Below are 22747 nucleotides of genomic sequence, written 5' to 3' on the forward strand. Positions count from 1 at the left end.
TGAGGGAAACGTGACTATAAGTATATGACCTCCAAAGGCAATTCAGTCTAGCAATTCATCAGATAACATCTAATGTTCATCTAAGGTTCATCTAGCATGCTTCATTTAGATTCGCCTGGCTTCAGCTTCCAGGCACTGGTTCTTATTATGGCTTTTTCCACTAGGTTAAAGAATGTGTGATATGAATTTCTTGGTTTTATGTGGCAGCTACATGTGCATGGGAGTCAAATCACCCTTTTCCATGAACAGACTGAATTCCTTCCTCTCTCATTGGAAAGCAACTTTTCTTGCATCCCATCTTGTAGCTTTCCTTGTGCTTTCAGTATTCTTTTCAAATGTGGATACCGAAGTGGAATTAATCATTTCAGTATCAACCTTGTAAACACCAGATTCACAGTTAAAATTGTTTCCCTTTCATTTTCCCCCACGTGTGTATTCGGTGACAGCTTAAGGGTTGTCCACTGTCTGGTTGTCTACTTTCACCCTAATTCTCCTTGAAAGTCACTTTTTGTTCTGTAGGAATAGTCCTTTATCCTGTGTACGTGGTTTGCATTCATTGGCCCTAGACACACATTGCATTTAGCTGTATTTGAATATTTGCTTCAGCTGGCCAAGCCTGTCTTTTTTAAGATTCACCACTCTATTCATCTTTCTGTCATCTGTAAATTTTGTTCACCATGTTTTTATATATACTTCGCAGTTTGTTGATGTGAATATTCAGTACTGATAGGAATGGTACAAATCCTTGTAAATCCTGCAAAAAAAACCTTCGTGCATAAGTCCCAGCTGAAAAGTTAATGCTCTACTGTATCAATAAATCACATATTAGATGGCTTTATTAGACAAATCTAAACAAATAGATGTCGATAGGAACAGCATGCCAAAAGTCTGATTGAAGTTTATTACCTTTATGTACTTACCAGCCACATCTTTAAGTTTGTCAGAGACTAAAATCAGGTTTCTTGAAGTAATGGGACAATATGGACATTTTCCAGAAGGCTGAAGAGGAGTCTTTTTTTTTTTCTTTTCTTTAAGTCTCAGTCTATGAGTATGATAACACTTCTGCTTGTGGCTATGTGATTTCAATATTTCACTCTTAAAGCTGTTATGAAATTAGAGGGTCACTGTAACTGAAAAAAGTCCTGTGTAAATTATGAGAAAAAGCCATCTGCAAAGGTTAGCTATCAGCTCAGAGGAGGAGGGAGAGAAAGGGAAGAACTGAGCATCCTTCAGTGGAGACAGCATGACTGACTAGCATGTTTGCTAACACTTACTGAGTTTAATCAGCATTGGTAAATGTCTGTTTGAGTGGATTTAAGAAATAAGCCTTGGTTAAATGTAATGAGCAATAAGAAATGTAATAGGAAACCCACTAGAGACCTACAAGCTGTTTCACTGAAGCCCACTTCAGTCCTGAGCCCTCCAGAGCCAGAACGAGCAAAACAGCTCCCGACTGCCAGCCACCTCAAAGTTGTGGGCCACTTAGCATCCCTTGCTTGCAAAAGTCTTCACCAGAGGTTATTTGGATGAGCTGCTTTCAACATGTTTGTGTCTAAGGTTTCCCTTAGCTATCAAAGGGCTATACCTACCTTTAATGCAGTATTTGTCAAGCTCTGCCTTTCTTGGATCATTGTTGCCAGGTTTGAATAATGTTGTGAGAGGGCTCTTAAGATTATTCTTGGTTCTGCTACTTTTAACATTTTCCTGCTTGCCAGCTTTCTAGCTTCTTGTACCATGTTTTCATACTCCAAAAGTTTTTGTTTTTTTTTTTTCAAATTGGCTCATTTTTATTTTTTATTTTTCTTCCCCAGTGAAACAAATGCTCTTTTCTTTTTCTTGAAATAAATATTTCTCATTTTTCTCCTTTTCCTCAGATACTAGACAGTCTATACACATGGGCATATATAATATAGTTCAAAGAAATATGTTTTTATGAGTGTGTATGCATACAGTCATGTTGTTTGTTGGCACTATCTTGTTTTCTTATATAAATCATCACCAATCTAATAGAATGGACAAACACTAACCCCAAATCAAATGGTTCATTTTCCATTATCCATTACAGTGATTTTCTAAGTAGAATAAATTTATGCTGAATGAAATATCATTTGAGTAGTTGACATTTATGACTAGTTGTTCAAGGCTTGCAGCAGGAGCAATGGTGCAACCTGAAGCATTTTGCAGCAATGCGTTAGAGCAGTGCGTTTCACCCCTAATTCGTCCTGCCCTTCTCTCTTCCGGTTAAAAGAGTCTGCTGAGAACTCTTATCTACATGAGTCAGCATCGCACATCCACAACCAATCCAAAGACAAAGATAGGACAGTACATCTGCCTGGATCATTATTTTGTGGGATTTCCTTCATCCCTACATTTCTCTAGGATTAGTGAAGTCAAACTCCTACAGATCTTTTCATATTTTTCTTTTGAGCTGAACCAACAGAAGTCGTATCTGCCTTCTGCTTTTCACCCAGAAGCTGATACAGTTCCATGCAAAGTAAATGCCACAAAAACTAAAATGCTTTTCGGATCAACAGAGTTTTGAGAGGAGACAGCATGCAAATCCTAGATCTTTATTGTTAACAAATTAACATTGAAAGTTATAGGTGTCTGATTACAGGGGTTTCTGATCAAATCTAAGGCAATTTTACATCTTCTGTGATGTGTAAGATTGTTCTAAAATTTCACAAAAGACAATTTTATTTATTTATTTATTTTGCAAGATCTCAGTGTACCTTGGCTCGGGACATGCAGGAAACACAACATGATCATCTGTTCACACATTCTACTGAAAATTTCAGTTCTAGCCGCAAATAGTAATAGAGTGACAGTGAAATATCTTTAAAAAGAAGTGCTTAAAGCTCATAAACATTCACATTTGAATGAAGATATAAATTCCTAAAATGAAGAAACAATAAAACTTTTTACAGAGAGTTTTTATTTAACAGAAACCAAGTAATATAGCCCATTATGTACTCCACAATAGCTGAATCAATCAGTGTAGGGTTTTTGCTCTGTATTAGAAACCACATTTGTGGTATACAAGTAAAGTAAACCCAAATAGCTGTATACCGAGTTAATCAGTATTACTGTTTTTAACCAGGAATTTTCCAAAGTTATTCTCTATATTAGAAGTTTCAACCTTTGGATATTCAATTTAACAAGAAGATGAAGGGGCATTCATTGTGAGATTAGACAATGATTTTTTAAGTACACATAAAATCCATGCTTCATAACTTGGAGGGTTTCACTGTGTGATTTAGTAGGCTTTTGTTGGAGCTTTGTCTTGGTGTATGTAGGCTTTTGTTGCTTTAAATTTCCATATTTCTTATTCTGACAATTGCTGTCGTGTGGGTAGAGAACAGGACCCTAATTCACACAGAAAAAAATCCGAAAAAAAAACCCCACAGGGATTAGGAGGCATTCATGCAGGGAAACTAATGTCCTCTCTCCTAGGGTTCTTTTAAACTGACACCCACTTAAATCTCTTTAGGCTGCTGAGAGCAAATAAACACTAAAACTTTTTTTTTTTTTTTCTTTTCTTCTCTGTAAATAAAGGAGCATCCATACTTCCCTGGGTTGAAACACTGACTATTCGTTCCATAATAGCTCTTTCATAGCCCACTGTGGACGATAATGATGCAATTACAATCCTTTTAAGACTATATTGTCTACTTGATAAACTAGCAATTACCTGATTAGACAAATTTTGGAGACCAGTATTGGGTATACAATAGACCACAAGTCTGGTCAGTCATACAATTATGGAACCAGCAGTCATGCTGTTCCTAACCAAAATTATCTAAAAGCAGTGCTTTGTGCAAAAAAAAGCATAACCTGTCTGTCTCAGTTTCCTTTAAAAATATTAAACAGTAATAGATGTTAGCTTGTGTTGAAAACTCTTTTCTTATTTTGTCCATCTACTTTCAAATTCATTCTAGTTTTACACTAGTGTAAATCTGTTTTACCAGTTGATGCCACTTTTAACCCAACTCACTTGGAGGAATGGAAGTGTATCCAGACTTTGTAGATGGCTTACTACTGCGTGAGGTCAGGGTAATCTATCCAGAAGGAGCTTCTTGAAGTCAATAAGCAAGAATGTTATTAACATGCTGATCTTTTTCCCATGTTATACAATCTAAGGCTATAAAAATATCCGTTTCACTAGCAAGCACATTCCCTGTTGGAGACAGATCATTAAAGTGTTGGTAACGCTGAAACTGGTGAGGGTGGCAGATGTGATGAATAATAATTAAAGAGACACAAATGAGCAGGAAGTTTCATATGCTTGACTGAAAAACAACGGTAGGTTGGGCATCCTTTGAGCAATTCTGGCCTGCCTTTCCCATGACAAGGAGTGATAGGTGGTGAGGGGAGACTGGAGAACTACACAGCCCCTGTGTCAGTGCTTAAAACACATAGACCTCCTCAACCTTTTGGGTTGAAGTAACCTGAGGCAACTTCTGCAAAGTGAAGAGATTCCAAGCCACTTAGAACAAACCTGAAAAAAAGTTTTACAGTCAAAAAAAATTTGAACAAATAAAAAACAACTCAAATTCCACTCAACTCTCCTGAAAAACTAAACTTAGAGGAGAATTAAAGAAAGAAATTGAACCGCATTTTAGGTCCAATAGGAGCCTATCTTTGTCTATATTCTTCAGTCTCTCTTCAGTCAAGGATTTCAAGGATTTGTTACATGTGCAGTCACTGGCGTTATGCCATTTTAACTCACAGCAAAGCTGTCAGGACAGCAAAGTTGGAAAACTGGAAGCTGGAAATAAGATTAGACCCTCTTAGTGTGGGGAAACATTTAAGTAAAGCATTAGACGTGTCATGTAGGAGGAAAATAATTAGGCTGTAATAACAGGGGAACTGAAGGAAAAAGTGACCCGAAATTGGAACCAAGGGAAATGTGTTAAAGGAAACAGAAAAGCAGTATGTCTGATATCCATAGCAGGAAACCTAAAGTAGCATGAGGCATCCCAGGAGAATGTGGCGGGGGAATAACTGCATCATGTGGAGACTGGTGTACCCTGAGGAGGATGCTGGGGCTCAGGGAACATCCCCACACTGGCAAAAGACTGTCTACCTGTGGTGGCAAACCTGGGGCTCTGCGGTTAGCTGATGGCTCTGGAAGCCACAGGAGAAAAGTGGCTGGGCATGGGCAGCTGGGGCAGGAGCACCAGAGCTCCTGCCTGAGCAAGTCTCCAAAACAGCCCTGGCGGAATCACCCAAGTTCTACCATTGGAAAAGTTTCTGTTGCAAACACACTTCACTAGAAGAGAAATAATCTGTCATTTTTTCTGATTTTCAAATAGCAGTGAGCAAGGTCAGCGGGAAGAGTAACTACCCGATGCCTATGAGTCATATATCTGAGTCTGGGCTGATGTTACTTAGACAGCGTGCTACTGTTAACTGCTCGCTTTTGTGAAGTCTCGTATCACTGAGTTTTACATGCAAGTGACTGTGGTAGGCAGCATATATGAAGATGCGATGTGGAAGGGAGTTCATTTTAATTCCAACTTCCTTTTCTGCACCTGAACAATAATAATAACAACTCTAATAATTGTGCAATCCAACGGAGTTTTTAAAAAACCCTGTCACAGACTTTTTAGTGAGCTGTGTAAGAGAAACTGTCATTTACAAACATATTTTTATAAAGCAAAATCATACCAGCTTCAACGTGAATAGAAATGTATGATCCTATGTCTTGGGATTTGCCCGCGTGCTGGGAAGTGCCCCTAGAACAGTTCTGCAGTAAAACAATTTCTGGCCTGGGTCTCCAGCTGTATTTGGTGGTATTTCCTATTTGTGATAGAAACAGGCAACTCTCCTACCATCCACATTTGTGAGTTCATGAACTATCAGAGGAAGTTTTTATATTACGAACATCTGTTTTATCCCCATTCAGCTGTACAACCACAGCTGGGAAAGACATGAACTGAGCTGTTAGTCATTTCTGAAATAAAAATAGATATAGTCTATGACTATAGGCTTTGGCTATGAGCCTGAGACCGTCATCATCTCATTATTCCATTGCATTGCATTACATTAACTTACCTAATTACAGGCTCTTGATTTAAGAAAGCATTTGAAAAGAATAGAAGAAAAAGCACAATATTTTATGACAAACTAAAACACCTTTTTAATGTGCCATCTTCCAATGATGTATATTTTTATAGCACTACTCTTCAGTGACTAGCCAAGACATCACAGAAAACTTATCCAAACAGCTGAAAAATTGGCAGGCCAGTTTATCTTGTTCTTGGAAACACAGATTTCTGGAAGTCATTCCGCATAATGATGTAGCAGCTCAGGTGTGTGCTCTTCCCTGTAGATTTAGCACTGGGCAATACAATAACATGTAAGAAAAAAAAAGTCTGAGAATCACTTATATTATGAGTAATGCTGTTTGAGAGCTAATTTCAACAGGGTGCATAGAAGAGGTTCATGCACTCTTATCAGGAAATAATGGTACTGGGCAAGTTTATCCAGTAAAGACGCACAAGGAAAGATTGCTTTCCAGCCCACCCACCTCCGTTGCATTACTCCTTCATTTTCTGGGAGATCTGGTCATCTCCCTGGTGAAAATGGTATGAGCCAGGAGTGTGATCAAGGAGAACAAAATTATTTTTCCCATGAAACTAGCAGAAAATTTTCAGCACAGTTTAATCAGCCTAGGATTTGTTAAATTCCCTGTAGAGCTTCCAAATAGAGGTGATTGCTGGAGTCTTGCTCTGGGCTAATCCAGCCGTGGCAGCCTGACTCTTGGTAAACTGTCTTCAATGAATGTCATAAATCTCACCATTTTCCAGGTGAAACCTCCCCCAAATTCTGCTGAGAAAATCTTCCCATCCACTGATAGTTCACAGCCAATGTTTTTCAAAGGCTATGTTATAGATTTAATTTTTATTTCTACCTTCCATTTCAGTTTGAATAATCCTTTAACTAAACCTTCCATTTTACTTTGAATAATCCTTCAACTAAATCCAGTCCATAAGTAAACCAGTTTTAGGTGATTGCAGGTGACTCAGGTGTTGCTTTTTTCATCATATTGCTCACCCACCACTAACTCTAGTGGCAGGAGTATTTTTACAGTTTTACAATGACCAGTGTCTTCAGCAGCCCAAATCAATATCTTCAAGCAGCCCAAAATATATCACACGAGATGCCATGACAGCAAGCACCAGCAATATTCCTGTAAACACGATTTAAAAAAAAGATATCTTATATACCAACAGTCTCAGTTTGTCTCAGTGTTGGACAAGATCAGATGATGGGCCAAAAATAGCTGTCTGAAAATGGACCTCAGAAAAAGAGGTGTCACTGATCTGTGAAGGAGATACTTCAAGAATCTGCAGATGTGGTGCAGTCCTGTTTTTTACTGGTACAAGCATATTAGTTAGTGATTACATCTATCATTGTACAAGCCACTCAAGTAAAACTTTCTGCCGTCTCTGGCTGGTAAAGGAATGTGTCCCACCTTGACAAATGGTGGCCTCACCTTGCATAAGTGTCTTCTTCTCTAGCTGCATGGAAAATAAAAACATGTCTGAGCACAAAACTGCGAGTCTTTAGGAAACATTAACAAAGAGCAGAGGAGGGTGGTCCCCTAACCACTCATTTCCCAGGGACCCTATTTCCCTCTCTCCACCTTCCCTTCCTCTCTGGAAAACCCAGAAAGAGACTTGAGGCTGACTGCAGAAATCTCTACCACAGGGCAAAAGTTCGCTTACGCAGAAGTCAGAGCTGCTCTGAGTAAACCCAGATTAGAGGACAAATCCCCACCAAGCAGAACAGCCACTGCAGACCTCGCTGCCCTCTTCTTGGGAGAAAAGTGCAGCTCTGTGACCTGTCTCCTCTATTACAGACCCAGTAGGATGGACGAGTTTTGTTTCGACAGAAAAAAGATGAAAACTCCCAAGCACTCATTTTTTCCATTAGGGAGAGAAAAACAACAAAAAGAACAGCATGTGGTAGATATTAGTCATGTTACTTAGTACACTGCTTTGACTTTTTTATATACTGCGGTGGTAGGCACGGTGTTAAAACTTGTATAATCTGCTTTGAAAAATTCACCTCAAAAAATAAAGTGGGAATCAGCCATTTCTTCTTTAACATTTTCCTGTAAGTGAGTTAAATGCTGTTTCTATTTACAAAATGTGTGAATAAAACACAGAGCGTGTGAGAAGTCATCACAGGAGTGAAATGGGAATTTGGACCGTGATGAGAGCATGGCAATCATTTCTACCCACTGGCAAGGATCAGCTGTCCTCCCTCCTCCTTAATCTTCCTCCTTCTGCTCTTCCTACCCCACTTTCTACTCTCCCACTGTTCTCTTATTGTGAATTCTTCCATATGCTTCTTGTTTTTACAATTCCTCCCTCTCCTGGAGATTGGAGTTAACTTAGATTATCATCTTCAAAACTCTTCTCTTGAAATGCAGTTTTTCTGAGGTGCTTACATTACAAGTGACAAGTTGTATCAGGGGGCAGAATATGTCAGACAATAAATAATTTCCTTGTGTTATCAGTTACTGTAGATTAGAGAAAAAGAATTAATTGTGTCTAGCTCCAACAGGGAATTTTATTTTGTTGATTATTTAATTGTCTCCTGTCTGCTCACTGAAAGATAACACATCCTAAGGTAAAGAAATGAATAGAGTCATTCATGCACACACTTCTAGACCAACGCATGCCATCATTTGGAGGTTCTATGTATTGATACCTTAGTCCAGACCTGTGAAACAAAGGTAATCTATGTAATTCAAAGTAGGGTCGAAGAAGCTGCTTCAAAGAAGCTGCTTCTGTCTTGCTTGCTACAATAAATCACAACACATGCCCCCAGCCTATTTCTTTAGCTGAGATACAAAGATGGTGCAGAAGATAACGGAATTGCTTGTGTCCTGTTCACAAGAAGAAAGATTCATTGGCAAAAAATCACTTTTTGGAATAATGTGGATATATGTCAGCACTGTTGCATTACTGTACAGTGTAGCCGGCTCATAGAAGGGAGAAGCTGGCTGGTGTTGATGCACTACAGGAAGCTGTAGTGAAAGAAAAGGGTGATGGAGAGAAAATTAGGTGCTACTGCAGCTCTGATTAGTGAGAGCAAAATATGCAAAGCCATGTATTGGTATTTCCTCTGATACATCTGCCTGTATGGCTCCCAAGACTGGAGCATCTGCACAAACTCTCCTGCTTTTACTACCAAGATTACAACAGCTGCTGTGAGAATTGCTTTGTTTTCCTGCAGTATAAAAATATAATCTTTATTCAGCCCAGTTATTTCTACCGAGTATTACACAAGGTTTGAATGCCTATACAGATTAAACAGATAGCATTTCTCTGCATATTTATCAGCAGAGCGCACAATGGCATAATGAATGTGTGGAGCTGCTTTTTGAACAGACGCCATAGTGTTGCAACTTGAAGCATGACAAAAAACTCAAAACAAACATTTCCTTAGGTTCTGAAAAAGTCAAGCTGTCTTTTATGAAGCTGAACTGCTCCTTTTCTTCAGATTCTACCCCAGTCTTGATGAAAACTGTAAGACTCTGGAATTGGAGATGCAGCATTAGCTTCTTACTGTGTGTGAGCTGTGGGTACCCTGACTCTTTTGCACAGCACATTTTGGACAGGGCATATCACATACCTGACCCAAAGGGAAACATACACAACTTGCACAGGAACACGGCTTCAATTTCCCTGCTGCTATCATCTCTTCCATGAGCTCCATGTGGCTGTACCTTCTTTGGATTCGGTGGGTCAGCTCTTGAAATCCTGGTAGCTGCAGCCTTTAGATTTGTTCTTAAAAACAAAAATATGTCTCCTGATAGCAAAATGAAGCATATCTTCTTTTCCAAAGTGTTTAAATTCCTCAGAATATGGGATACACTGACAGAAATTGCAACTGGGAGACTAAAGAAGCCCAGTCAACCATCTGTGGCTTCATCACACAACAGGCCTGAGGGCACCTCCAGAGCCACCAACAGAACAGCCTTGGGAATCCGTAGAGAAACCAGATGCGTCTACATGCAGGAGAAGTCTTTGCTATTTACTCCCCTAGGCTTCTCTGTGCTCCAAGTGAAAGCCACACTGGGATAGTACATCTGCAGCATCCTTTCTTTATAAAACATACATTATTAAAAGACATCTCACGTTCAGAAGCAGAAAACAAATAAATGGATCAATAACTGAAAAATGAAATTACTGGTTTTTGAGATACTGCTCTTCTGACTACTTAAATAAAAAGACAATGGAGATGACAGGCTCCTTTCAAACTACAGAGCAACATATGAAGCAGAAGAAGGTTCCAGGAAACATTTGGAAATGCTCTGGTTCCTTTTAAAAGCACAGATTGGCAAGAAGGTCATTCCTTGGTTAGTGAGGAATTTTATCACCATTTAGTTTCAGTTTATGAATTATATCCACTTAATTATTTGCTTTTGTGATGATTTATTTACAGCTGTGACTATCTTATTGCATGAAGATGATTCTTACATTCTCGAAAAGATCTCTGTTGAAAGTAAGAGCTTGCTCTGCATTTCAATGTTGAAAAGCACCTGTGCTGTCTTATGCTAATTTTCATCTCTGAGTTTGCTTTGATTTTGGATGTTCAAAATCCAGATCCATCTTTTTATGCCGTGTGCTGGCAACTAGATTTCTACAGCTGTCAATCATCACAGCCATCACTCATCTCCATTTGTTCAAATGCCAACTTTTCCCCAGTATCATCTCCTAAGTCATTCTCCCATATGACTATCAAGAGGTCTCAGATTATGATCAAGGCACATGTCCTAGGATTGTTTCACCTCTGCTCACCTTTCTGGTTCCCATTGGACAAACTTCCAACGCAGGGTCTTGAATTTTTATTTTTATTTTTTTTCTCTCAACAGCTGTGACATTGTCCGGCAAAATATCAAACACTTTTCCAAAAACATAGTCCCAAAAATAGCTCAGATTTGTTAACAAATTACCAAATCTGATATCAGCCCAGAACACCTTTTTAAAAGAAGAGAATGGCTTTTTCATCTTATGATCTGCAACTGAACATTTTTGTATGGTTAGACTATTTCCCTGATCATTTTTCCAAGGTTGCTCAAAATAATTTACCAATTCATATTACATCTATGGATCAAGCATAGTATATTAGTTGTTTCATTTAAAATTTGACAGGCATTCATTTCTTTTAAAACCTTGTGAAGTACATGATCCTCATAACTGAAATTGTTGTGTTGGTATTTGTGTTTCATCATTCAAAATATAGTTGTCTATAAAAATGTTCTAAGATTATTTACGCAGATAAATTTCCTGCTAAAACCCCAAGGGTGAAATACTTTTGGAAGCACAAGTTTCATAAAATTTCATTTATGAACTTCGAAATGTTTCCTTGAGTAATGTAGAGAAGACTTTAATCCAGAAAGAAGCCGGTACACTAAATTAAGTTGAAATGTATTGGGAGCAAAGGAGAAAATTTGAATTGTTAGATAAAAGTTCACTTGAAGCATTTCACAAGACCAAAATGTATAAACATATTCCATCTAACATTTGTCTGTGCTATCGATATCCTGGATCAGAGACTAAGAAATTATCTCATGCCATATAGAAATTAAAATGTCTTCAGATACATATGGGAAACATCTCTGAGAACAGAGCAGGGATTTGCAGGCTGACATTACTTCCTGTGTAAAAAGAAAATCCTTTCTACAGGACTTGTCCTTGTCCTGGGTGTATTGGCTATAATCTGCTAAAATTTCAGGGAAGAGAATGCTTCTAGAGACACATGAATAAAATCCAGGAAAATGGAAATTAATGTTTCTGGTGCTGTCCACAAACAGCAGTGAAGGAATGCTCACAACAGAAAGCTTGCTGAATTCAACAGAGTCAAGATGGCTCTTTCCTTATCAACTAACTGCTGATCATCAACTTCCAAAGGAAATGTTTTAAATCTGAGGCTGATAACATGTGCTTCAAGACCTTTTGGAGCTCCCTCTCAATTCCTGCCAAATTTTACAAATTAAAATTCCACTAAATCATTCTTAAATCTCTCCTAATATACTGCATTCACTGCGTGCATAGCATGTTGCACTAACTTCCTTTGGCTGTCTGTTGTATTAACAAATAACACATAGGTTAAATTGTGTTAACTCACAACTCAAATGCAGAGCAAAGGACGGTATTTATATCACCTGTTCAGATCTGTTCTGAAGTAGGCTCAAATCTGCTCCTTGTAAAAGTCAAGGAGCAGCTGCTTTTGCTCCATTTCAGCTAAGGTTAGAGGTTTTATTTTCAACTAACCCAAAGGCTTTGCTTTTGTGCTATATCATGGAGCTCTTGTCTGAGTATGGCAGAGCCATCTAAGTCATCCTGGTATTTTTGGAATACAGGTTTCTTCTTTTAACTTGTTTCCAAAGTTTTGTATTATTTGGGTAGTTTTTCCTGTGCCTACTTGTCATTCATTAGACTTCCATACTGACTGTAGCATTTCTATTGGCTAGTTTTCTTTCTCCAGAGGAATTAGTAGGGCTTGTTTGAATTTGTTACAAAGATTATATCCAGAGATTATATCATTTTTCTTCCTTCCTCTGCTGTAGCACTTAAATGTTTAATCACATGGAATAAAGCTGTTTACCTAGCTCAAATCAACAGCAGACTAGAGGCAAGAGAATATGGAAGTGACTGAAGAAGATTCCCGGTGTCTATCATTACCACTCATCTTTTCATACTAGGCCAAACCATCAAGATCCACATGCTTCTATGACAACTTGGTCCAGGGTACAATCTGGCATTATTGTTAGGCTTAGAGGCCCCAGGCGAATTTTGGGCTCAGGCTTCCTGTCTGCTGGTCACGCTCTCTGTGCCACTTGCTGCCCTGCCAGGCACTCATGCTCAGCCTGAGACGTCGTTCCCCTCAGCTGGCCTCATCTGCAGGATGTCCCTCTTTCCTCTTCAAGCTACTTAGCTTTTCAAATAAATTCTATGAAATTAATTTCATGATACCTCAAAAAGATCTAAGCTGATGAGAAGACAGACATGGAAAAATGACATCAAGCTGATATATGGTCTCACTTCTTTCAGCCAATTGCTGGTCATCCAATTTGCAAACTGACTAATTTTATACACATATCAATGGTCTCATGATGAGAAAATAACGGTCAGCTCCATGCCTCTTTTTATTATATGAAGAACAAACACAAGGTAGCAAGCTGTCTTCTGCTCTGACTTTGTGGTTTAACATCTGTACAGTAATGACTTAAGAAGTTGATTAAAAATCTGGGTTAAGATCAAATTTCCCTGAAAATCAGCCACCCAGGCATGTCCCAGGAAAACAGAGCTTTAAAGAATCATTCAAGCAAATAACAAGGTTCAAGGTTCTCTATGTGGAATAACGGAAAGGAAAAAATGCTCTTCAAAATGACTTTTAAAATCCCTGTTTGACATGAAGTAACTTCTCAGCCCTCAACCTGGAATCTTAACAACTCAGAATCTCAGTCCCAGTGAAAACCTTACCCCTTCTCTCCAGTTTAAGTGACTGAATTATTCCTGAAAGATAAACAATAAAATCTAACAACAAACGTATCATGGATAGGATGCTGAAGTATCACTGATAGCAGCAAAATATACATATATATACACATCCCCTTCCGCCTGCACAAACAAATGTCATTCATTTTATAGCAGTTAATACGTTTGCTTTTTTCTGCCTTTAAAACACAAAGCAAACAACAAAAACCCCACCTCAAAAACAATTTCCAGAAGATCCAGGCCTGGTATCAACCTCCTGAGTGAAACCATCGTGGTCTGTGCTTGCTTGCAACAGCAGCAGGAAGCTGTAGGCTGGCAGCGCTCAGGCTGTGTTAGCAGGCAAACCCTCAGTTTGAAAAATGTAACAGCCTTTGTTATCACTCCTGTACATACTGAAGTTCTGTGATAAGGCGTTACAATTGTGGGTTTGCAGAGAAGGGGACTGCTGAGATGAGTGGAGAGGACAGTGCTGCAGCAGCGACCACTTTCCCACTCCATTCTGCCTCAGTGCAGCCGTCTGGCTATGAACAAAAATTGCCGGTTTCACTTGCTGGTAAGTTCAACTTTGTACTTCAGGGCCCACATGGGGAAGGAAAACTGGAGTAAATTGTTGGCTACCAGTCATGCTGTGAGTTCTGCTAGCTGTCGTCCAAGCAAGAGGAAAAGTTCCTCCTTCCCCTCAAAACATTGGTGTGCTCAGTAAGAAACAAATACAGCAAATTCATCCTTTGCAGAATGATTTTGTTCATATCGCCAGTACTTGTACACTCAGTAACAAGTTTCAAATGCTGACAAAGTCTTATTTTGCCTCACTTTTTCTATTAAAAAGAACAAAATTTCAGTGTGCCCACTTGGCACTTTTCACCTCTGCCTCTCAGCTTCAAATTTGGTACCTGAAGGAAAAATTTACGTAGAGGTTTTTCTGTCTTAACACACTCCTATTGGTTCTGCCACACAGCAGGAAGCAACAAAGTGCTGAGACTACATCTATATTGTTTGGGGCAGCACAGACAACTAGAGCAACTAAATTGTGCCTGCCCCTGCCCGTCCCCATCCCTGCCTGCTTCCATCCCCACAGCTTCAGTACCAAGCCACCGACATGTGCAAAGACGTTGATGCACCCATCATGGGCAATGACAGCTTGTCCGCCTGGTGCTGGCACCCCACATAACTCCTCCAACACCACCTTGGTCTAACGCGATGCACACCTCCATCTGACACCAAGTTAAATACACACAATGGGGCTGGAGAGCTGGGGCTCTGAGCTGCACTGCAGTCACTGCTGTAAAACCCCAGCAGGACATGGGGTGCCATTCTTCTTGCCTTGTTGGCAATGGGGCATGCAGGGGGAAGGACTCAGCCACCTGTGGATATCTGGTGGTCTACTGAGGAGCCAAAAAATTAAATGTCTCTGCTTTGCTTCATGTCTTGTGACATATGCATCGTGCTGCATCTGGATGTGTCAACATGCATCACGTCACGTGGTGCTCCGTAACCTGGTGTCAGGCTGCAGAAGCAGCTTCCTCAAAGCAGACTTAAAGTGAACAAAAGAAAGGAATTAAAAATAGCTAGCAAGCCAAGGAACCCAGCAGAATTTGCTGCATTGTCTATGAGAGCATCAGCTGGGACAGCTCTGCTCACAGAAATGCTGCCTTAGCAAAACAACTGTTTTGTCCCACTTATATCTGCTCCCTATGAAGTGAGGAGCTGGAGTTTGTTAAGCAGGGGAGAGAAAAGAAACACAATCAAACAGAAGTAGTGCTTTTGTAATTCAAAAGGTTTGGGATATTGGAGGCTTTTTACTGCAAATTGTTCATTTGGCTGTATTTCATGTGTACGAATGCACACTTCAATTCTGCTGTAGTAATGTACAATGGACACATTCAAACACTCATTGTTAAAATCTTGAAATTTAATTTCATTTACTTTATGTTGTTTGGATTGCAGAACTTGTCTGTTAAACATAACCTCGCGCTTGTTTTTCCACTCAGCATTTTGAAGAAAAAACCCTGTGGGTATTAAAAATACTTGAAAGACCCCAGCTGACCACTGAAGCCCACATATCACTGAAATACCTGCTCTGGAAGTACTCAGAACTGTCACAAAGGGCTGAATTAAATGCTGGAAGTAAACAGTAATATGGTGTGGTCGGGCTATATTTGTAACTGAAAATCATAAAACCAAAACCTTCTTTTAAAAGAAAGACTAATATATCTTCGAGCCCCACATGCAGTAGAAATGAGAAGGAACTCTGCATTTTTTTTCTCCATTCACGGCATTATTTCACTGGGTTTCACGTGCAGTGTTTCCTTGTGAGGGCTCTCCCATGCTGTTCACAGGCTCCTGCTTGCAATTAGCTCAGCTGCAGCCCCAGGGCTTCCCGTGTCCTGAGCAGAGGCACAGGACACCACCATGCGGAGGGACTTTATGGCACTGTAATAAAGCTTGGGGGGTTGCAAAGCTGTTACAACCAGCCACCGGAGTCAGATAATACAGGAGAAACATGGTTTGCAGGCAGAGCCAGCACCTTTTGTTAGACCAGCCCCAACCAGCAAGTGAAAATGGACACATGTTCAAGCCCACAAATGTAAGGTTAAACTGAACCCAAGGAAGAGTTCACGCGCCTGCATTTTTGTCCACTTCACAGAGGGTGTTTTTTTTTTTTTTAAACATTTCTCTGAGGTGTTCTAATCACACGTTAAACTTCCCAGTAAAAAGCAAGGCAAAAGCAGCATACTCCAGTCACTTACAGACATCAGAAAACCTGTCGGTTACCTTTCCTTTCTGTCCAGCCTCCCTTCAGCTTTGTCAGCAGGCACCTCACAGAAGGACCTCGCTGTTCAAGGTGCTGTCAGACAGCCCTTTCTGTCGCTCTGGAACAAAAGAAACCCCTGCTGTTTTTGCAGTGGAAAAGAATGAAAGCAAACATGTTCCTTTCAACCCAGAGCAATCGTCCTCTTTTACTTGCACCTAAACATCAAGAGTTTGACCCTGAAAGGGACTTTTTCTTCAGTCTCCATGCAAGTGGAAATAGCATGTATAGTATGTAACTGGATGTGTTGTGTTGGGCTGCTTGTTCCTTCCTGACTGCAGATCAGAACATATGGATTCTTACTGAATCCTTATATTCTAACTGGTATTGCTTTGGTTTTGATGATCAAAACCAGATAATGCAAAGATATAGAAACAAAGCCTCACAAACTCATCAATTTCTTTTAGCTTATTTCCAAAATAGTCTCTAAAGAAAATAGAGAAGAAAATGTGGTACCACTTCTCTTTTTCTGTCTTTTTTGTACCAAGAAGTTGCCATACAGTAATGATAGTTTTATGTGTGCTTGTGATAAATAGCTAGTGATAAGTTGCGGTCAAGGAAGTGGTTTTCTGTTCCATATAACAGCAGGTACAAGCGGTGCAGCTCGCATCAGGCACAGAACTTCTATAATACTAAGAACGAGAAGTCAAAGTAAGTTCAGAAGCAAGTACATAGAGTTTCACCTTTCACACTGTGAGGAATTTACTTGGTCCTAGCACAGTGAAATAAGGATACAGCCATTATTTGCTTGTAGCAATTGCCACTGAAAGCCGTTTGGTTCCCCAAATATAACCACACTTTTGTTGCTCTTCCCTTCCCCATCCCTGGCATTGCCACATTCCCAGGCTGTGCAAATGCAGCACTTAACACCACCCGGAAAATTCACACATACATTTGCCACCATTTAGCCTCAGCTCATCAAAATATACATGTATGTCTTTCAACAGGATTCAGCTCCGATATTTTACTACTTCAAGACTGTCCCTGTTTGGCTATGTTGTGCTTATTTGCACCTCTAACAGGCCACAGTAAAACCGTAATTTGCACCTTTTGAGGGAGGAAATTCAGAGGCAAAAAGAGAAAGGTGTTACTGTTCAAAAGCTGTCAAAACAGAAACTTAATCAGGGAAATCCATATAAAAGGGAATGTGGGACACTATGTGATGACAGCCTCTTGTTACAGTGCCTGTGCACAGCATGGGGCTTCTGGATCACACTTCTGACGCAGCTGAGACACACATTCTGCTTTCCAGGTGTCTGAGCTAGGTAAAGCCTTCTCTTCATCATCCCACTTCCCCCGTAATGTGATCAAATCCGTCATTCCTTTTGTTATCTCGTTTTGTGTTTGCTTTGCCCTGCAGTAATTTGCTAACTGCAAAGGAGGCAAGTGCTCTAAAAACATACCAGCCTGCTGCAAGTAAGTCATACTTATCAGATGTGCTGGTAGTGAATCATGCTGACAGATTGGCTCTGTTTACCTCAAACAAACTGTCAGAAATGTTCAGTACCCGAACCAAAGCATGGAAGAGGCTTTCAAATACACATGCAGATCAGATCATAGCCCAGCGCATCATATTTTGCATATTTCATAATGGCATCACATGTACGTTTGCATGTAACGGTCTGAACACGCTTTTTTACAAAGATATTTGATATCTCTACAAGAAAAAAAAGATTAAGGCACATGTACCTGATGGAGCAGGAGCAGATTTTCTCTGGCTCCTGCTGCCCAGGCAGTGAGCAGGGCTGCGCTGCCCTCAGCGCCCCGTCCCTGCGCCTCACATGGGGCTCTGCTGCTCCCTGCCACGCACCACGGGGTCAGCGCAGCCCCAGCTGCGGGAGCACAGCACCCGCTTGCCACAAGTCAGGAGTGGCACTGAAACATGTCTACTTTACACAGCCTGGGAATTTCCCCCTACAAGGCAGAGTGCGTATACAGTGATCTTGCTTTTCTTTCTCTGCTTCAGCCTTGCTATTTTGGTGGTAGGTTAGTTTTCCTGGCAATTTTAGAAAGTTTCAAACTGAGTTTACGGAAGACACACGTAACCCTAAACATGATCAGGTTTCCAAAGTCATAAACATATGCATGTAAAGGTGTGGTTTCTGACAGCAACGCTTACCTACCTGCTAGAGACCCCTCTGTGCCCGGCTGTAGTTTGGGAACCCAAGGTGAAGTTTAAAAAACACTTAAATTGGTTTGATTCCATACCCAGTACACTTAAAAGAAAGTCCCTTTTTTGGTTTAAAGAACTCTTAACATGGTCTAATTCCCTCAGCAAGACTCAGAGTAAAAACTAAAATGATAAAAAAAAAAGAGTGCTTGAAGTTTGTAAGTGCAAAGTTTAAAACCGTAAAATCTAGGGAACTGAACAACTCACCACAGCCTTGCCCAATGTTTAAATGGAAACCAAGTGGGACAATCTGCGGTTAGGTAGAGAGAGCTGCAGAGGCTTGTTTTGCCTTTCACCTCTCCTCTCTTTTCTTTCCTAACCTGCAGCACTGTCAGAAAGACTCCCCCTGTGGCTGGGAATCATCATTTCTAACTTCCCTGAGCAGGGTCAAGGCCTAGATGCTCCAGACCTGGCCAGCATTTACAATGCATGTAAGGTTTCCCATCAGAAGTAGCTACAAGCCAGGAGTTCAGCAGCAGGAGCTCACTGGTGAGCGAGGCAGCACTGGTTACAGCCTCTCCATGTATGCAGGAATTCAGCCAGGGCTGCCCAGGACACCCACATACATCCCTGCGCTGGGGTGACTTAACAAAAAGGCTCTGCAGGGCTCCACTGTGCTGTGAAACTGGCCTAGGGCTGACGAGCTTGTCCTGTGTGCATTCCCCAGGAAGGAATTGCCTGCTTACATCAATTACTATTTAACACAGCAAATAAAGCACTTGGAAGAGTGCCGTCCTTAGACCCACATCAGGTTCTGCACGTCACTCAAGTCTGTGAGGGACACTTCATCTGCTTGCTCCCCTAGGGCTTACCATCAACAGACTCCTTTCTTGCTCTTCTTGTGCGTGCATTCGTTTGGCCTTGCAGTGCTCCTGCATTGGTGGTACATCTTCTAGCAACACCTGACCTCCCCCCCAAAAGAGGGGAGGATTGAATTGAGATAGATTTATGCTGATTTGTCAATCAGTGGAAGTTTAATTAAGTTCTCATGGTGAGTTTGAACCATTAACAACCTCATTCATGACTAACCAATACTGCTTTGTGTTTGTGATCCAGGCCAGGACTATAAATTGGCATCTGGTCTTGGTCACACCTGACAATAATTAAGTAAAAATTATTTCCCCCAATCTATTTTAGTGCTAATGAAAAATCAATTTGTTTACATAGAAACAAAAGGGGGAAGAGAGCAAATTCTTGACTTTCTAGAGAATCTGATAAGTTTTGTTTTCTGCTAGGTGAACAAAGTTCACACCAATATTTCTAAACATCTTACACACTGTGTGGCTTTACAGCCGTGTCACTGTGTTTGCAAAAGGGAGGAATACTCTGAGACGATCACTTTGCTATTAATTTTTGCACTCAACTTTCATTGTGCTAGTTTTGCTTCAGTATTACTTCTGTTATCTGTAGCCATCACCACTTCAATACTTGCAAAGAGTGAGAAGGGAAATGACAAGTGGCTCTAGCCAAAGCACCTGCAGTACCCTGCCTGCCGGCAACTTCACTCCCCTGCTCTGATGAGTAGCAGGTACCCAGGGGGAGACTTCACTGTTAAAGGACAAGAACCAGAGGGTCTAGGGAGATCCTTGTGGGTCTTCCAGATCCTTTTGCAATTGCTGTTGTTTTAAAAGGATCTATGACCTGCTGAGATTCATTACAAAGATAGAAATACAGGCAGGCACAAAAGCTGCCTGAAAGATTTCTTTACAGAGATATTTCTTTCTCTTTGTTTCCAAGGCATTTAGCAGCAGCATTTTATTCTTGTAAATATGGCAGATTTTTTTTTTTCTATTTTTGTACAGCTTTTCACCTTCATAAATTTGGAACTGATGTGCCACTTGCCAACTCCAAATGAACACACAACCTTCTGTTCCCTCTTGAATAGTATTATCTGTGCCTATAGTAGGACTACAGGAGTGGGGGAAAGCAGCTTATTAAGACATTCCTGTTGCTCTCTGATACTCAAGCAAACTGCAGCTACATTAAAAATATTCCCTTCACAGTATTGGCATATTATGTAAAGTCCCTGGAATGAATTGTCCTCAGACGGATGATATTTTAAAATGACAAGCTACAGCAACAAAACTTTCTGATGGCATTGCCACTGTTCTGTGAGGCAGAGCCTGCTCACACCTCAGCTCTGGGCTCGGTAGTACAGTGACCAAACCTGTAAGACACCAAAGGGCCGGGGGCTCTTTTTGTCACCTTGGCTTTGTTGACAACAGCTCACCAGGTCTGCAGAACACGGATGCACCACCTACACAACCAGATGTACACAAAACATGCAAAGTAAGAGTCTTTGAACTACATTTTGGAAATAAAATAAACACAGCTCTTTCTTAAAGGATGACAGTAAAACTGTTGAGGAATATTTGTATTGTAACAAGTATATTTACTAAATTGTTCCTTCCTGGTTTTCTTAGTGAAACCATTTTTATTTCATTCCCTGATGAAACTAGTAAAAACTCAGCTCTGGGACATCAGAATGGGCCATCTTTTACATCAGCAGAGAAAGAACGTGATCAGAAGAAAAGGCTTCAGAACAAAGGGTCTGCCGTGCGACGGAGACGCTATCATCTGCCCCTCCATCTCTCTCTCTTCATAATCTATAATATCTAGCAGTTTCAGTGGAACCTTTCAAATCTTGACAATGCTGTGGGATGTCACAAGCTGCTTATACAAAAGAAAGATGCTGTGAGTCATCGGTCTCTTTTCCAGGCACGGAGCTGGGTAAGCTCAGGGTCTGGCTGACCTCTGGCTTATCAGGTTTCTGTCATAAGGGACACTGGAGATGAAAATGTTCTGATTTGTTTAGATGCATTACCTAGTCCACTGGAATTGCTTGTGTTTCAAACACAAACAAACTTCCTTGCACTAGCTGGAGATGTCACGTGTCACATCTCTGTTCATGCACTCATCGTAGAACTGTCATTTTTCGCATGTTCTGCAACCCCCTAATTCTTCCTCCCTCCCTCATTTCCCCACCACCACCACCTTTATAAAGTAGCATTCTGCTTTCCTGTGTTGCTATGACAACATTTACACTTGCCTTTTGAAGGCAAAATATGTGGCTTCCTTCCATATTTTTGTCAGCGTGCTCTTGTGTTAGAGGGACACACAGGGGAATGAAGGCAAATGCAGATAAAGCTTTACACTGCACGCTGCAACTTTATTTCTTACATAAAGGGCATTTATGCAATTCTAGCAGGGATTTACCTACAATATAATTCCTCAGTGTACCCCTAAGACAGCTTCATTCAGTTTAGTGTTCTGAATCTTCTTCCTCAGTGCAAGAGAAAATGAAAGGAGGCACAGTGAGAACAGCCCACCAGCAAAATCCACAGTGGCCCCTGCTGCTAGGACTTGGCAACTAATTCTGCGGAGGGAGAGCAGCTAAAGGGAACTAAGGATTAAAAAGAGCAGCAAGTTACATTTTAAATTAATCAGGAGGCAGAAGCAAAGGAAAAAAAAAAAGTTTCCTTTGCCCTCATAGGCTCAGAGGAAGGTCTTTGCGAATGTAATTTGTTCCACTACAAGATATGGGAGCTAATGCTTGCACCCGATAAGCGCGACAGTTGTCCCATGGGCAGAGCTCCCAACAGCACCCTCAGTGCCTCTGCCTAGTCGGTGACTGCTGAGGGACCTTCCCTGCTGCAAACAGCCCAATCGACCCACGCCCCTTCACAGGTCTGGTAGCTGGGTAGCAGCTAACCTAAAGCAGAGACAAAAAAAAAAAGCTTCTCCTCCAAAGACAACATGTCTGCAAGATGCTTTGAAATGATAGGGTCTTTATAAGAAATGCCCAGAGCTAAAAAACACCTCCTTTCACCAAGCGCCTGGCTCTCCTATTTAAGCCACAGGACCCGAGTCAGATAAGTGTTATGGGCTGCAGCGCTCTGGAACATAAAAACAGACGGAGGAATCACATTTCCTCAGAGCAACAGAGATAGGCTGCCTTTGCTGGTGCTTGTTTCAGATCTCTTTACAAATCCTGCAGAAGATATGTGGCAGATAAAATCTCTGAAGTTCTGGCTCTGCTAAGTGCCTCCCCTTACTCAGGCTGGGGGAGCACTGTCCTTTTTTTAACACAGGGTACCTCTGCAACACGTTAGCTGAAGTCAAAGCCTGTACTCTCTGAACGTGGGAAAACAGTGAGCTCCAAACACTGCTGACAAGATGCTAAACAGTGTCAACAGACCATGGAACAAATACATTTGCAAAAAATCCTTTTGCATTTAAATA

General features: G+C 40.7%; 1 long non-coding RNA gene across 5 annotated transcripts; it reads right to left on the reverse strand.

Moving 5' to 3' along the window:
* Window positions 1-643: 643 nt before the first annotated feature.
* LOC308198201 lies at window positions 644-20663 on the reverse strand. 5 transcript variants are annotated; one of them, XR_013953725.1, is made up of 4 exons: window positions 19318-20663; window positions 16299-16396; window positions 13737-15057; window positions 644-9806 (listed from the first exon to the last, which is right to left on the reverse strand). It is a non-coding gene; the product is annotated as an uncharacterized lncRNA (long non-coding RNA). The 5 variants fall into 5 exon arrangements; XR_013953726.1 differs by having other exon boundaries at window positions 644-6342; window positions 9652-15057; window positions 19318-20662; XR_013953727.1 differs by having other exon boundaries at window positions 644-9553; window positions 9652-15057; window positions 19318-20662.
* Window positions 20664-22747: the final 2084 nt, after the last annotated feature.

This window comes from Anser brachyrhynchus (assembly GCF_964034855.1).
Source record: "Anser brachyrhynchus genome assembly, chromosome: 7".
NCBI classification, from domain to species: domain Eukaryota; kingdom Metazoa; phylum Chordata; class Aves; order Anseriformes; family Anatidae; genus Anser; species Anser brachyrhynchus.